The sequence below is a fragment of the Vigna angularis genome, chromosome 1 (genome assembly GCF_016808095.1).
Source record: "Vigna angularis cultivar LongXiaoDou No.4 chromosome 1, ASM1680809v1, whole genome shotgun sequence".
Lineage (NCBI taxonomy): Eukaryota > Viridiplantae > Streptophyta > Magnoliopsida > Fabales > Fabaceae > Vigna > Vigna angularis.
Window position 1 is genome coordinate 2,646,252 of NC_068970.1, and position 16,871 is coordinate 2,663,122.

Consider the following 16,871-nt stretch of genomic DNA (forward strand, 5'->3'; position numbering starts at 1 on the left):
TTGCACCAGAGTATTTATCTTATAAAAAACTTTATATATTTTTTACTTTCAAAATTTTGTATAGAAAAGTGTAACATCCCAAAATATAGTAATTACCATAATCAGAATCAATTACATTAAGCAAATAAAACAGTGCAGTCTTACAAATCTGAACGAGCGTCAAAAGTCGAACGGCTTAACATACAGAAATAACGAACGCGATACAAACAAGAGTTCAGAGACGAACGGTCTTACAAAACTACGACCGAACGTTCAAAAATAAAATTAATAAAACTAACTATAGAAACCCGCGAGCGCTCTAAGGCTCGGCTTTAACTTCCACATCCACCAGATTCGCGTCTTCCAAATTTTCCTCTTCCAGCACCACTTCAAGTGACGCACCTCCATCTGCTCACACCCACACGGATGATCATTGCAATGACAGGACGAACGTACATAGACAAGACGACAACACAAAGAAAAACGAAAGGGTAAGCTTAAGTAATTTAATTCATACTTCAACATATACATCAACATTTCAATTCAAACAAACACATAAGTTCAATATATAACATCATCCAAAATATATATATATAAATACTAGATCGACCGTCCGGACTGTATGAATCTGTGTAGTTACAAGCGTCCTTGCACCCGAGTGATGTAGTAACTGGGATACACCAAACAGCTGCCACTCGAGGTCAGTCTGTTCTTACGTTGCCCATGTTAACTTATGGACTAAGGACCTCCTGCTGTTCCCACACATGACATACTTCCTCTACATGAAGATAGTATTCACGGAACATCAGGATGGACAGCGAGTCTTAACTTATCCACAGTCATACTTTACCAAATTTAATATTCCAAATGTATAAGAGTCGTTCCTCCATGGAACGCTCGTTCAAATACCACAATCATAGTTTCAATCCTTATAGTGTTCGCACATCTTAATACTTCCTTTTATTTACATTTTCATTCTATGTTCCACTTCCATTAAAAGACGAGCGTTCAATCCTCTACACAACGAGGACGAACGTCCAGAGTGAGACCGAAAGGTATTCTTTTCAAAAGAATAAAGCTGATGCATTTTACATGACGAACGTGACCACTACTAGAATCAGTTGAATGAACCGACTCTTAGCAATATAACATAACTGTTTCAGAATAATTTAAGTTCAAAGACTTTAGACCAATTTCAAAGGAAAAATGATACAGAAAGATGATTACTTAGTTATCCTGAGGAGAATTTGTTTAACTGGGTCGATTGTCAGTTAATGACCGAAAGCGAATATTCATTTACTGATAATTTGAGACGAACGTTATTTACGTACGTTCTGAAATCAAAGATATGGACGAGCGTTCGGTATAAGACCGTACACTTCTTAGGACGAACGCTCAGTGTAAGACCGAGCGCTACTTAAGACGAACACTTGGTATAAGACCGAGCTCTATTTAGAATGAACGCTTGGTGTAAAACCGAGCGCTATTTAGGACGAACGCTCAGTGTAAGACCGAGCGCTACCGTTTTATAAATATAAGGGATAATAACTTAATTTGATTTACAAGATTACCACTAGGTTGAGCCGAACGCTCAACATAGTATTTCATGGGATGCTCGTTCAATTTCAGAACTCTTTTCAAATAAAAGAATTCCATTTTTTAAGCAATTGACTAGAAGCCGAACGGTATAAGACCGTACGATGACGAACGTATTTTATCATAGAAAGGCTTATCAGATTCAGATTTTTCATCTATTCTAACTCAACATTTCTCATACGATTCATGATCTTATAATTTCCGATTCATCATTTAATTCACATACTTTATAGAATTCATATTAACAACTCATACTATACAATAATCATCCATTATCCAATTCATACGTATCAACCAACACATACCATATTCACTCAGGCATAACAGCAATCGTTCAGGCATACTCAAACACAGCATACATCTCATACATTCTATTTCTATCATGCTCGCACACAATCATATACGTATAAACTAAATTATTAAGCTTCCCTTACCTGGATAGCAGTGTACTCCCAAAAAGCAAGATTTAGCGCTTCCTCTAACAACTTCCTACCCTCAGGTTTCGCTCAACAGTTTCCACTTAATCTAAAACACCAGAAATCAGAATAACTCAGACCTAGAACCCATGCATGCAACCAGAACTAGGGTTCGCATGAAACCAAAAAGGACGAACGCTTAGCAACGAGGACTTACCAATTCCGTTCCAGATTCTATTCGGATCAGAATGACGTTCACGTCTCCAGGAACGTTTCTACGGTTCTGAAACGTGATCGGAGAAGGGAATGGTGAGTTACAGAAGAGAGAAGGTGAACTGGTTCTAGAGAGAAGTTAGAGAAAATGAAGAGTTGGGTTCTGAGGAAGAAGAAGAGTGCGTGCAGGTGAAAGAGCGTTTTTCGAAACTCAGTTTTGTTAATTTTCACGCCCAACGAACGAGCGTCTCCTCTGCTGACACCTGCACTCCCACTTCTGACTTCCGAAGCTTCTACGTGACACATGGCGCTCGTGCATGCAGTGCAAAGTGCGTTTTTAATGCACTGGACGTGTGGCGTGGTGCTTTTATGAAAGCAGCCAGGTGACTCAGCAGTGCAATAATGACAGATTTGACAGTATAATTGTAAGACCCAAAATAATTACGATCAATATTATTTTGTTTATATATAATTTAGTTGTAAGAATCTCTTGTTGTGTGACAATATTCATAAAATCGTGTGTTATTATAGGATTATATTAGTTTAATTATTCGGCTATATTACATAGTAATGTTCAAAGTTCACAATGACATCCGAATAATTTATACCACTTGATTGAATATCTAAAAATTTGATTTTTTTTATTGAATAGTCAAATAAGACATAACACAGAGACATCCAAACTTATAAACTTTCATTATTGATGCAAAACAATTTCTCCTTTCCCCACACACAGTAGGTAGTCTACTTTCCATCGTAGGAATTGAAATGTCTTTTGGCTTCATTATCAAATTTTCTTCGAGGCTATAAAGAAGCTACTTCAATAGGTTCCCTCTTTTGAAACCATCCGACATCGTAGGCTGCTGAGGACAAGCATAAAAACCTATCCTCCTCTTCACTGAAATCATAACAAAAGTACTAAGTAAATCAGAGAGAATCGTGAGGGTGAGTAGGGTTTCTTGGTTGAAGAAGAAAGGAGAATAGTTGGGGACTTAGAACACTCTGAAATTTCAAGATCTTTGCTGGAAAAGAGGTAGGGGCAGCTAAACCATCTCTTAGATATTACAATTTCATATTTCATGATCATGAATCTAAGCATATTGGAATTTATTAACAATAGCTAGCTGTCTACTTTTGTGAATCTTAGTTTCCTATTGTTTTCTATTTTTCGAGTTACCTCAGTAAACTGTCCAATTCTACTTCATTTACCGTTAGATGTAGCTAAATATTTGATATATGGGACATAAGACATATTAAATTGCTTTGACCGTTCGGATTATTATTTTATCATCTGTAGTTAGAGAATTAAATTTCCGCATGTTGGATCAATTTGATGACTGCTTTATTTCTGCTACTAAGTCTCCACGGTAAAACATACATTCCCACCTAGTGAACCGTTAGATCGACCTTAAATTTTGATATATGGACCATAAGATATATTATTTTGCCTTGACCGTTCGGATTGTTATTTTGAGGCCTTTATTTAAAGGAATAAGTCTCGCATGATGGAATAAGTTAATAATCACCTTATTTTCTGTTACTAAGTTCCCTCAGGAAAACATAAATTCTTGTCAATTTAACCGTCGGATGGATCTGAAATTTTGATATGAGGTTCCTAAGACATAGATTTTGAATTTGACCGTTTAGATTATCAATTAAAGTTATAAAATAATAGATATAGATTTCGCATTTTGGAGTAGCCAATTTTTCCAGCATGGTTTTATGCCTGGACCAACTAAGGAGAAATTAAGAGTTTCATCCCATCAACCGTGAGATTGATTTGAAATTTTTACTATAGGTTTTAGACATGTACAGGTAGGGAAGCTAAACCATTTTCTTTACTTCAACATGCATGATAGTGTAATTTCTTCACATGTAATTATAGTTTACCTCATGAACTTGGTTGAAATACACATCTTGACTTTGAAAGTGTGAACTAGATTATATTGAATGAATGATATAGCTTGATAGAAGTGTTGTTGACTTCAAAATGTGAAAGAAGAAAGAGATCTTGATTCTCAATATGTTGTATGCTGCAAATTCCTTTTTCTCTCTGTAATTGAGGTGTTGTTGGATACTCACGGCAAGCTAAAAAAAAAAATAAAAAAAAAAAAATAAGTGAAGGAAATTGTTTTCCTTTGAATTATTGATCCTCTCCTTTTCAATGAGTCATATCTTAATTTTAAATTATTTCCTTATAAAACTTGATTGTGTTTTTCTTTAAAATTTGACCTTTCTAACTTTGGATGACCAAACATTACGTAAATGTTCAGAAGAAGATAGGCATGGGAATGAATTTTTAATTCTCTTTTTAATCAAACATGTCCAACCTTATCTCTCAATGTAGAAAATTTTGTAAGTTATCAAAAGATGTGGGTCCTTAAGTGTAGAGTATAATACTCATTCAATTAGTAAAAAATAGAATTGAGTTGCTAACTCATTCTGTAACGTAAACCATATGTTCAATCTTAATTAGAAACTTGAACTAAAGAGAGATTGAAAGTAAACTCACCTGAGAAGATTAGAGAAACATCAATTTTGAAAATTTCACTGCAGTTAGTACAATGGTCCAAAAATTATGAATTTGGTGTCCAATGAAAGTTCTTTCAATCTAGATTCCAAACTGAAAAGAATCATCTCATTTGGAGTTATGTAAATAGAGTTATTACCAAAATAGTCAGCCAAGGTCATTGCTGAAATTACAGAAAAACGTAATTAAAATGTTGATGTTAAATATTTTACTGCAGCTAACCTTAAAATCCAAAAATTTCGATTTTTGTGTCCTATGAAAGATATTTGAATATAGAATCCAACAAAACAAGAATCAACTCATTTAGAGTTCTGTAGAAAGAGTTATGAGTAAAACACTGAGCAAAGGTCAGAATTTACAGCAAACAGTCTTGAACAAGATTTTTGGGATTTATTTTGAATTGTCATTTTGGATAGTTTCTTAAGGTATTTAAAATAGTCTTGGATGATTATTTAGTTTCATATGGGGAAGATTTATGCTTATTCTCGGTAATTAAAAGAAAGGAAATTTCCTTTTTGCCTGAGTAAGGCAATAGGAGGATTCGAGTCCTGTTATTTTCCTCTTACGAGGGAATATGGATGTCTTACCTTAAGTTTCTCTCTCGTGCTGAGTATTGTGCTTGGTGAATAGATGTTAATCACCAAAGTTTTTATTCGTAAGACCTTGAAGAACAAGGAAAATATGTCCGAAGTTGCGGATGAAGGACAACTCTTATCCGCGGTTCATATGAGGAACCGGTGTTGATATATGAAGGATAGAGCCGAGATAGGTTCAATAGCTGCGTGTGAAGGGCCAGTGTCCATTAACTTTGTGTGAAGGATAATAAGTCTATTATTCATGTGTAAGGAATGGAAAAAGAAGTGAGACTTGTGTACATTTATTTGTATACGATATAATATCAGGAGTTAACATTTAATGTTACTATTGATATTTAAGCTATGAAAATAAGTTTATTTATAATGTATATCTATTTGTAATTGGTTAGCTCACCCTATTTATGTGTCTACGATGATCGTATAACTCGTAACGTTATACGAGAGTAGATGATGTTTCAGGTAAAGTTGAAGAAGTTTAGTGCGAGGATGCGATGGGAAAACCTCTATGGGATTTTAGAACATGTATTTTAAATTGTGAAATGTGTGGTTTGTAATTTTCAAGAGTTTTAATATTTAGTTTGTACTTCAATAAATACTCTTGAAACTTTGACGATATTATTGTGTAATAATATTAAGTGTTGTGATTTCAAATGCGAATCAATGCTTTGTTTTAAAAAAAAAAAAAAATTACTGTAATACTCTAAAAAGGGGTGTTACAATAATCATGGTTTAAATTTCCGAGATCTCACAAAAAGTTTCTCCAAATATATATGTAACCTTTTTTTTTTATAAACTAAAATTAACTTATGTACAAAAAAATGTTATAAGATATAAGTTTTTTTCCCTAAAACTATTTATGAAAATTTTATCTAAATCTATCTTTTTAACTTAAAAGTTTACAAATAATTCATTAACAACTCTAATGTATATATAAATGAAGGAGTAATTCAGCTTTGAGGAGCAGCTAATAGCTCTTAACTTCCAAACAACAGCAGCATCCATGGAAACATGACATTTTCAATAGAAAAATGATAGGTAGGTTAAAAAAATTTAAGACTGTCAATTTTATAAAAGTTTCTGACTCAAATACTGCTGATACATCAAAAAATGAAATTTAAAATTTTATATTTTAATGTTTTTAAAAGATAATTGTTTTTATCATTTTAAAAGTATATGTTTTATAATATTATATTAAAGCAACAATTACAACAAGCTTTTCAAAATAATATTGTAGCACAGTAAAATTTATAAAAACTTCATATTATGTTATTACTTTACAATGTACTCCGCTTCTGCTAATTTTATTTATGCAAGGCTCTTCTTAATAATTATATTCACATTTATCTTCAATTTAATTAATTTGCTATTCAATTTCTCTTTATACTTTAAATTCATGGAGTTCAAATAAGATTAAAAAATTTAAATTTTATTATCCCCTTATTTATGCGCATTAAAAAATATTTGTTAAATTAAAAATTTTCAATCAGTATATTTGTTAATATTTATTTCCATTAACCGTCTAAATAAATAAAAAAATTTCTTTCACTATATCTCCAAATGATATATATATATATATATATATATATATATATATATATTTGCTTACCGTATTGAAAATATAGTTAATTTTGAAATTATTGGACTCATATTAACATTTGTTTCTATTATGTTGTCACACAAAAATTTCTCCATATTAATATTTGTTTCTATTGTGTTGTCATAAAAAATCTTTCTTAATCGGTAGAAAAAGCTTTTTCCTGCACTAATGTTTCATATTAGTATTTGTTTTCATATGTTGTTATAAACAAACTTATTGCAGATGAAAGAAATATTCTCATTTAACCATTTTAATAAATAATCCTTCAAACTTTTATCACTGAAATATTTTTTCTATTTTTACCACAAAGATGTCTCGAATATATGCATAACATTAATTATGCAAAAAAAAAAACTAGAATGAGATCTAAAATGTTAATACAAAATAGTAAAAAGGCATGAAAAAAATAACAATAGAATTTTTTAAACAAATTAAAAGATAACATGGACATTCTAGAACTCTTTTATACTTGTGAAGAATATCATTAGATAACTCCTTACAAATTTTTAAACAAATTATAGGCTAAACATATTGTTTGATAAAGAGAATAGAAAATAACCTCCTAAAGTCTAATGTTGTTAACGACGTGCTTCTTTAGTTAAATATTAAAAATGTATATCAACAATCCATATTGGAGCAAGTAAGTGAAAAGTCATAGTAAATTCTTAGGGATCCATATATCAAAATGGTATGGATTCTTCATATGCACAAATTATTTCATTGACTGCAATTTATATGAATTATTTATTACTATAATATAACTCAATGGTGAGTTAAAATTTGTTTTTCTTTTACAATTCGTTCTCTCTCTCTCTCTCTATTATAAAATAAAGGAGAGTAAGAATTGCACATTAGGTTTATTCATGTTCTCATTTTTTTTGTTATCTGTTGATTCCCATTTTTATTGTTAGTGCTATATATATTAATTAGAAAGATAATTACAATATATATCATTTATAGAACACATTACACAAAATATTGTTTTTTTCATGAGAGAAAAATAAAATACATCCAATTAATCTTGATTGTTACTTTAAAATAAATAAAATGTTCAAGTGGAGTGGAGTGCCATCACCGTATTTTCAAATAATTTATCTTAAGTTATTATATCTGATAATATATGTATATATACAAACACGTACCTAAATGAAATGATAATATATATATATATATATATATATATATATATATATATATATATTTTGTATGGTAGGTTACCTGAACCAATCGATTAATAACCCAGACGACCACTGAAGATAGACAGTTTACGGTCGTCCCTAAACGATCGTCCACTTATTAAGAGGAACGATCATTTAGAGAGATCCTAAGTTGGTCTTCACCGCCCTTGACATCAACCATCATAAGCGATCGTTGTCTAACGATCGTCCATTGATTGAACTAAAGGGCGATCAGTCAATTTACGATCGTCTATTGATTGAACTAAAGGGCGATCGGTCAATTTTAGTCAAAATTGACATCTTAATCCTAAGAAGTTAAGAAGTAAGCGGTTGGATGTAGCCGGTTATTACGCTGCGAATCACGGAGTCAACTGACCCAGTATCAAACACGACTTAACGGTTGTATTTTCCAGAGAGTCAGATTCTCAACCAACTGGATTTTAAGGTAAACGGTTCATTTTAATTACTAGGATAAATATGAAAAGAGAGGAGGAGAAAAAGGTACGTTTTTCTCCTGGAGAGAAATTAAGAAAGAGAATATTGTTTTTCTTCTTCGTTTTAAACTGAAAAAGGTTCGATCCATCCTTTTTCTGACTTGAGCGTCGGAGTGCCTTTGCAGGTACCCAGTCCATTTTCCCTCAAAGAGCTTTACACAGGAAGGAAACGTGACAATAACAGTATCACTGGAAGGAGCAGAGGTGATTCATTACGCACGTATCTCGACCTCCACAATTCTACCGAAACATATATATATATATATATATATATATATATATATATAATCTGAGAGTAAAACTATCTTGGTAATAAGAACAATTAATATTCGAGTATAAGAATAACTCAGTTGACAAATCTTTTTGATATTTCAATACTCGAATAAATGAAAAACTAAGTGTTTTGGTGTCCAAATAAAAGAACAACTCGACTTTATATTGTTTGAGATTAAAAAGCAATTATGTATTTCGATTATCAAATATATTCTTATTACATATAATAGTTTAACATTGTTTAGTTAAAAGTCAATGTTTATTATAGTTTAAACACTTTATCTTCCTTTCATCTTTGATGTTCCCTTTAAGGATAAAGTCGTGATAGAATTCTCATCTCCAAAGTAGATAATACCTCTGATAATAAATAATTAAATTTGACAATGTTACTTGACGAACTTGAAATAAATAAAAAATTGTAATTTTAAAATTTTTTATTTTTAAAAAATATGTTAAATTTTTGTAATTCAATTCATAATACTTTATTTTTAAATTCTTGACATGCTAACTATATTTTTATACATAAATAATTTTCGAAATTTAAATCTTAATTTATTATTAGTCTCATCCTATACATTCAACTTGCTTTTATGGTGACACACTAACTCGTACAAATGAATTATTAAATTCGAACAAAGAAAGGTATATTAGAAGGTGCGTGAACCAACCCTCACTTTGCTAAAGTGGGACCCAAATATCTAGTACGCTATCTTAATTAAAGTGACACCAGACCATGTTTATATTATTTTATTTCCTATTATTCGATCAAATTCAAACAAAGTGAACATTCTCATTTTAGTATAAAACAAAAATAGTTAGTATGATAATTGATTAATGCTAAATGAATTACACGTAAAATGATAAAGGATTAATGTTAAGTATTTCCTTTAAAAGAATTCAACATAAAGTTTCTTGTACCTGTTATGTGATATTCACTCTAATTTTATCATTTATGTGGTTAAATAGCAAATATTAACGGGTTGTAAACTTTCTTTATAATATTCTCTATTTTTCAGTTACATATTCCACCAATATATTACGCTACTATAAAGGCAACATTCAATAGACTAAGATTAATTGATAAGAATTTTTGTTAAAATATTTTTTTTCTCTATAATTAGTTTTGTTTATTTTCTTTGAGATGGTGAGTTGTATATTTGAATTGTCGTAATCAACCAAGAAAAAGGAATGCACTGCTAGCCTAAGTAAGAAAAGGTGCTAAGTGTATAGATTGAAGTGTTAGAAGTTCTATTAGCCTATTTGGAAGGTTTTGTACTCTACAACTTTATTTTCTTGCATGACATGCTATCTTTATGTAAGGGAGCTAATAACTTACATCTACTCATTTAATTTGATTTAAATACGTTGAAACAAAATTAATGACGTGAATTAAAGGTTAGTTTTTAAATCATTTAAAGTTATGGTTTAAATAAAATAAACCTATTGGAAAGTTTGAATATGAATTATGTCTATTAAGATGGCCAAGTATGTTGAAAAAAGGATATGTTTGATATAGGATAATTTTTTGTGTTTCTAAATAAATTATTGATTTGTTACTTTTTTTTACTCATCTTGCTAGTTTCATATTATTATTAAAATAATACTTATATTGTTCTTTAAAACAAGCATTGTTACTCAAGCACACAGTCACTCAAGTGACAATGTTTTTTGGTTAAAATTATTACTTGAGATTTAAGTAAATAATTGTCAAATCAATTTGTTTTTAAAATTATTATCACTTAAGAAATAAATGGTTGCTTAAGTAACAAAGAGTCATAGTGTTAGGAAGTATTCTACAACTTAGTAGTTTGATTGACATCACACTACTCAAACGAAAAAAGTGACAATTGAGCGAGGGAGGGTTGGTTAATTCTTTCTTTTTTAAAGTTTATTGCTTAATTGAAAATGGAACTAAATTTTTCATACTACTTCTAAAGCTATAGTATCACTTAAGTAATCGTAGTTCGCTTAATTGATGTAGTTATTAAAACTTGAACAATAAGTTTTTTTTTTTTATTTAACGAATATGAGTTGCTTTAGTAAATAGTTTTCTTAAACAATATACATATGATTATATATATATATATATATATATATATATATATATATATATATATATATATATATATATATATTTTGTGAAATGTGTATGTATATAGGTAATAGTTAAATAAAATGAAAATATGTTATGTGATACTTCAGGATTTGAGAACAGAGTTGGTATCAAACGTGACACACAATTATCATGAAAGTTGGCATTATACACACAATTACCATGAAAGTTAACATTATACACCGTTAATTACCTCAGAAAAAAAAATTTAACGTGATTGTTTTTCGAGGACTAAAAGTTATAGTTTCGTAAGGAAGAGAATGAAAGTGAAGTAAACTTTGAAAGATAGACGAAATCCAAAAACGCATAATATTGAAGGAAAAAAAAACATATTTAACCCTTATAAAAATATAAAATATAAAAAATTACTCTAATATAATATAATTAACAATTCAGGTAGCTTATAAGTATACAATTAAAAAAATTAAAATATGTATTTTAAAAATATATATTATACTTTGATGTATAATAGTTAAATATTAAATAATTATTAATAGAAGATATTTCAAATATGACTGGAAAATTTATATTCTATATATTTTGAGACAAAATTATTTATTTATTTTTTAAAAAGGAAATAGCTTTGAACTTGAGTAACTTATAGCAATGAATATATATGTATATTTAAAAGAATATATTATTTATTAAAATAATGTAAGCGACAAAATGTGAATTGATATTTTACTTACACAAATTTATAAATTTAATATATTCAATAAAAACTTCCAATTTAATATTTAGATTTCTTTTTCACATTATAGAAACAATTTATTTAATAGTGTTAGTGTAGATGTATAATATATGATGTGCATTGATGCTGTTCACACGCTACAACCAAATGGAAAGAATTATTCTTTAATTATGAAAGTATAATCAAGAAAAATAAAATGTCTATAGAAGGTATAATATATTAATTTAATAGTTAGGTTCATTTATTTCAAAAACAAATATATTCAGGTTCATTTAACTTGGGTTAATTTAGGCGACGACTATATTTTTTTAGAAAACGACAAATCTTTGGCATTTAGCAGTTAACCTAGTCATATTCAGTTAAATTGTGGGTCCTTTTAGTGGACATAATAATGCCAACTGGGAATATAATATATTTTATATTTTATCTGTACATATTAAATCAAGAATAAAGAATCCACTTGCAGAATGTACTCTTCAATTTGTCGTATTCAATTACCAACTCCAAAAATGTAAAACATAATTTACTGTGATATTTTTGTCGTATATCACATTAACTGAGATATGAAATTGAAAAAAAAAAGAGTAACTGTAACTGGTGTTATGATATTACAGTTTTCTTCCTTCACGTTTTCTGTTTTTCCATTTCATTTTATTAACCGTTTTATTCAATAAATAATATATATATATATATATAACTTTTCTTTTCATTTTATTTGTACATAAAAAATATTATAAATTTATCTATTTAAGACTCTAATATTAAAAATAAGTGATACAAAAATTATCACTATGAAAAACTTATTTGTTCACGGTTGTTTTTGAATCATGCTTGAATTGATATATATTTTTATTTTAAATTGTCTTTGGAATTTAAAAATATTATATTTTTTTATTTAAAAAGAAATTATAATTAAATGAGTTAGTGAGCCAACTCGTTTAACCCACCAACCCATGGTGGATTGGGTCAGGTTCGAATTTTTTCAGTTTGCTAATAATTGAGTCGGGTTTGATTCACTCACTAAGTGATCAATCTATAATCGGACCGAGTCAGGTTATCCATTTTGACACCTCTAAAATTTTTCATTTGATAGAAATTAAAAAAGATAAAATAAATAAAACTATATATCATATCAATTTTAAATTTAATTGACAGATTAATGTCTTATTTTAATGGTTATAACTTTACTTTTAAAATACAGATGAAAGAGACTTATTATTTTAATTTTAGATTATAATAGATACTTTGATTAAAAAATATTGATTTTGTTTTATTATTTTGAAAGTTCTATTGATTTCATTTTTTTGATAGATGTGCCAACATAATTTCTTCTATCAAATTCATAGTGAGATGTTATTATAATATCACGTGACAGTTGTTGTGTTATATTTCATTTTGTCTAGAAAGTCAACCTCAAATGATAATGAATCATTCTCTGTTTGTATTATTATTGTAATATCGTTATTATTAATTTAACCAAATACACTACATTGATTCTAGACTTAAGCACACACATATTTATATGAAAAGTTAAGATGTTTACTGTACACTAACTAAAATACTCCTTAGGACTCCCATGGATGTTGTGCTCTATCATCAAACAATCTCATAATGATTGCAACAGAACCATTCACACCCGAAAAACATTTTAAAACATTACAAATAGATAAAACCAACGAATAAAATCTATAACGGATAATTAATATATAATATATGTGAATATTTATTAACAATGTGTTAGTAAGTATTTTAATACTTATTTATAAATTGGTTAAATATGAATATTATATTATTTATATCTAAAGATATTATATTATTTGTAAAAAATAAAAACTAAAATTTAATTTATATTTTGTTAAATTAAATTTAATTAGAATTAAGATTAATTTATATTTTATTAGATTAAATTTAATTTAAATTAAATGTTTAATTTAATTTATATTATATATTTTTCATAATTTTATTTTAAATAATTATATATTTTTAAAATATTTACGGATATATATATATATATATATATATATATATATATATATATATATATATATGTAGTTTTTTAAATAGAAATCTAACGGATAAAAAGAAAAAGGAGATAATAAGTGAATTTTTTTATGCAAATCAAATATTATTTACATATGATTATTATCTTTATTTATTATCTTGATCTTAGTTTACTTTTTTTCTCATTTTCTAAGTTGTTTTAAATTTTAAGACATGTGGCTGTGATTATAATTGATGATTTAAAAGCATGCATATAACACATGAGAAATATGATAGAAACAAGTATATATATATATATATATATATATATATATATATATATATATATATATATATATATATATATATATATATATATATATATGTGATAAAAAGAAAACTTATGTTGAGTGAATGGTTATCTTGGTTAATGAATTGTAAATAAATTTATATAAGAGACCCTGGTTGCTAACTCAAAATCTTATAAGATTATCTATTTGTAGGTTTTTGTCTTTATATATTATCAATATCATTTAGATGGGACACTCAACTCACATAAATTTTTCACATTTTTTTTTTGAATTTAATATCATGATGGGGAGATGTTATATATGGAATCTCATGCTTGGTCGGGGGCAATTAAAATATGCAATGTAAATTTAAGTGTTGTAAACAATGTTGTATATGTGTAAAATTGTAGCCTCTCGACTTTTACATACATATGAAGCTTATGGTGAATTCTAAAAATGTAATCTAAAATTTCACCCATAATAGAAACTTTAGCATCTATCTTCCTCTAAAAAACAAGTGTCAATGATACCATGCTTTTTTAGTTTCTTAAAAAAGATTGTAGGAACATGTGAGTAAAGAGTTACATGGTCCATCAACTTCCCATAAAAATACATTTTTTTTTCTTATTACTCTCATTTGTTTGTTGTTAGCCATAATCCACTTTTGCTTATATTAATTACTTCTTAGTTTCCTGTCAGAAATCAAATATATTAGTTCAATTACAATTAGATTACAATTTTAGTTTTCTTTGTATATTTTTTTTTCTTTTAGTTGATTATGTAGATATTTGATATTCGTCTCATCTCTCTTCAAGAATAAATGTTATAATATATTTACGAAAAATTAATATTATTTCTTTCATTTAAATAAATAACCATGTTAGAATTGTACAGTTAAAAAGAATTTATGTATAGTTGAACATATTAAACTTTTAGTAAAGTATATAATGGTTTATGTACTACATTATTAATATTTTATTTAGAAATATACGTCCAAAAATTGTGTTTGTTAGATAGATATTATTTATTCAAATAGGATAATTATTAAATAATTTTAAAAAATATTATTAAAATTTTAAGTTGGAGATAATTAATGTCTCAACTTATTAATGTGGAAATCTCTTTAACTGAAAAACCTTCTCCTTTCTAATAACTAAATGTATCTATTATGTGGACCCTTATTCATATCATTTGTCATCTTAATATCTAAAGTTAACAAAAAAACATATTTGATGGAAAAACAACAAAACAATATTCGAAAAAACACCAAAATATGTATTAAAAACAATTTCTTCAAACTTGAATATATAAAGAGTAAGAACAGCAACAAAAAAAATAACAATAATAATCACACAAAAAAACACTAATATTTTTAATGTAAAACTCTCTCAATATGGAAACTAACGGTTACAAACAAATTCTACTAATATCAAATATGGATATAAGAGTCAAAACACAAACAAATGTCTAGAACCAATCAATAATACTTTCAAATATAAAAAATACTATGTTGTGGATTTGTAATTAAAATTTCAACCTAATTTAAGTGTGAGAAAAAATTTCGACTAGATCCAATAGCGAACAGTAAGAATTGTAATTTTATTCAAACATGTTGTCAAAGTAACCTAATGTATCTCTTGTCCTTGACGTAGAAATCTTATTAAATTTTCCCCAGCACCTTAGCCACCTCTGCTAACAATTTTTGTTCCAGTGAAAGATAGATATATTTCCCCTTCCATCTAACCATTTCTTTACTTATCTTTGCATACGTAAAAGCTATCTTCACTTTATTACATTTTAATACCTCTTCCATTATTACATATTTGATGAAAATATTGACCTTCACTTTGTAATTCATATGGATTATTATGTAATTAAACTCCTGCCAAATTAACTTTCTACTGGATACATTAAATTAAACTCAATTTTGTTCAGGATCTCATCTTAACACCACGAATTCATGAATTAGGTAAATACAAACAATAGGTTAACATCCTTAATTTTGTTCAGGATGTTATTGTTTTGTTTCTTATCATTCTATTCAAGAAAGTACTTCTAATATTATAATACATGATAATTCACACTGAACTAAATTATTTTTTAATTTATTTTAGCATAAATAGCTTTTTGACATAAAAATAGTTCATTACTAGTAAATTCTAATTCTTGATTTTGACTTCAGATTTTTTTTTACAATTGATATAATCATGAAACCTACTAATCACAACTTTGTGTCCAATAACACATGGTCAATTTCAATAAACAAACTTCTCAACTTATATTTGTTGATATAAAATAGAAGATTTGATGTACAAATTAATTTTTCAAATTATGTAAGTAAACTTTTCATTTTCTTCTATAAATAGAGTACTTACGGAAGTGATCCAAAATAGTCCTGCATGTAATTTCCACAGCTTCTTCAACCCAACTTCACCATTTTCGAATGCAACGGGATTATAAAGAATCTAATTACACCTCTTTCTAATACACAAGTCACATCATAAAACATGAATTCAAAATTCTGGGTAAAAATTGAGGCAAGAGAATCTAGTTACACCTCTTACTATTACACAAGCCACATTATAAAACATGAATTCGAAATTCTGGGTAAACACTGAACCAAACAAGAACCACCGCCAATCACATAAAAGTCCCATATTCCATTCACTACGAATCATTAACAACAGAACAACCATAAAATACAATCAAAACCAATAGCACTAAATGGTAAATTGTTGGCACCAACCCGAATAGACACATTATAAATAGACTAATGTGACCTGGATTTTGGTCTCGATTTAGACTATTGAGGTTATAACTATGAGCAAGGGCACCCGAAAATGTTTGTCTCTCTACATGACTAATATCCAAAACATGAAACAGGGACAATGCATTCCTTGGATGCAGTTCTACCCAAAATGATGA

General features: G+C 28.0%; 1 long non-coding RNA gene across 1 annotated transcript; it reads left to right on the plus strand.

The window, feature by feature from the left end:
- The first annotated feature begins 3,096 nt into the window (after window positions 1-3,096).
- Window positions 3,097-5,945, plus strand: LOC128194997 (uncharacterized). Its single transcript, XR_008246513.1, has 2 exons — window positions 3,097-3,237; window positions 5,778-5,945. It is a non-coding gene; the product is annotated as an uncharacterized LOC128194997 (long non-coding RNA).
- Window positions 5,946-16,871: the final 10,926 nt, after the last annotated feature.